The sequence below is a fragment of the Aotus nancymaae genome, unplaced genomic scaffold (assembly GCF_030222135.1).
Source record: "Aotus nancymaae isolate 86718 unplaced genomic scaffold, 86718_ANA_hifiasm-v0.15.2.pri h1tg000025l, whole genome shotgun sequence".
Classification (NCBI taxonomy): Eukaryota; Metazoa; Chordata; class Mammalia; order Primates; family Aotidae; genus Aotus; species Aotus nancymaae.
In genome coordinates, this window is record NW_026988438.1 from 18637177 (window position 1) to 18639190 (window position 2014).

Below are 2014 nucleotides of genomic sequence, written 5' to 3' on the forward strand. Positions count from 1 at the left end.
ATAACTGGCACTGTGCATGTTGGCACACACCTTTAATCCCAGCACTTTGGGAGGCCAAGGAGGGTGAATCACTTGAGATTAGGAGTTCAAGACCGGCCTGGGCCACATGATGAAAGCACATCTCTACAAAAAAAAAAAAAAAATTAGTTGGGTGTGGAGGTGTCTGTCTGTAGTCCCAGCTACCAGAGAGGCTGAAGTGGGTGGATTGCTTCAGCCCAGGAGGTCAAGGCTGTAGTGAGACAAGATCATACCACTGCACTCCAGCCTGGGTGACAGAGTAAGACCCTCTCTCTCTCTCTCAAAAAAAAAAAAAAAAAAGACAACAAACACAAACACACCCTGACCCTAATAAGACCCAAAAGTATGGTGTAAGATCTTTTTCCTGCAGGTAGGATGGGGTGGGAATTATCTATGAAAACCCAGTGTGTTAACTACTGGAACAGAGGGTACTGAAGCCCACTGGGGAGGGGCGTAGGAAGGGAGACTGGGGCCACCAGGGTGAGAGGGAAGGCTTCAGGATAGATGGAGGCCTTAAGCTGAATCTTGAAAGACAAATAGGTTGAAGTAAAGAAAGGCATTGAGAGCAGAGGGAACATCACATGAAAAAGCACTGTAAATGAGATAGGAGGAAAATCAGCAAGGAGGGGTAGCACAGAAAAGCTCGGAAAGAGGGATGATTAACAGTGCCAGATGGCAAGGGATCAAGCAAAATCAGGACTTAAAAGTGTGTCCTGGCTGCTAGGGTGACCTGAGACTCCCGTCCCTGCACACTGACTTACTGCAGTAAAAGTATCCCTTACCTGGAATCACAGAGAGTTGGAAGAGACCATAAAGGCCTCAGTCCCAATGTGAGAGCTTCTCTATGGCCTTCTGATGGGGCCTTGAATCTAAGCTTGATCACTTCCAGAGTTAGAAAGTCCCACCCAATCTCATGGTCAGGCCAACTTTAGTGGTCAATGAGTTCTTTACACCAGACAGTTGCTGGGGCCTAATATTTGAGAATAGATGATGTGCCTAGCTGAACTTCAGAATCCACCTGTTAGAACTGTTCTTCCCTCATCTTGGGCCCCCAGTACCCAATAGTCAAAAAAGCTACCATTTATTGAGCACACATTATGTGCCAGACATTAGGGCTGTATCAGCAGGTTATGTATATTTTCTCATTTAATCTTCAAAGTGATCCTATTAAAGTAGGGGTATAGATGCAGTTATTTTGTTTTTGCAAACCACAGAAATTGATTCAGCTAACTTAAGCAAAAAACACAGTCTATTGGAAAAAAATGAGGAAGCTCATAGAATTAAAGAAGCTGAACAACTAGGCCCCAAGAAGGAGACAGCAACTTGGTAACTCAGGAAATTCGGGTCACAGGAAGTGAAGGAATTGATGGACACCTCTTTATAAAGCCATCCTCAGAGGGAATAAACTTCAACTACTTTTCATCCTTGGGTCACTCTGCTCAAGATTAAAATCCCAGGGAGGCAAAGCTTGACTGTCCATGGTAGATAATTCACCTTGATTGACACTGGGGCTCTATTTGACTTGGGAGAAATCAAGGTGCTTTTACTAAAGTAGGAAGAGGAAGTGCTGAGTAGACAGAAACAACAGATGTCCAACAGGACAGGTGAGGTTATCCCCGTGGTACAGATCAGGAAACGGCAGCTCAGAGGAGCCAAGCAACTCTCCCAAGTTTACACAGACAAATGACAGGGCCAGGGTTTCAACTTAGACCTTCCTAATTCTAAAGCCCAGGTGCCTTCCATTCTCCTTGCTGCCTGCTTGCCTCAACTGAATATGGATGTTGCCTTTGGAGTCAAGCCATGCCTGGTAGGCTGAAACTCTACTGTTAGTCCAAGAGCTGGGTCAGTCTCCTCAACTCCTATCTCAGTTGCCGGTGGGGCGGGTCGCGGGGAGCTCCACAAACAGTTTTCTGTCCCCTCACAGGAGCCTATCTTGCTGTGAGGAAACAGCCATGCGCTGAGGCCCTAGTGGAAGCAGGAGAATATTAAACCACAG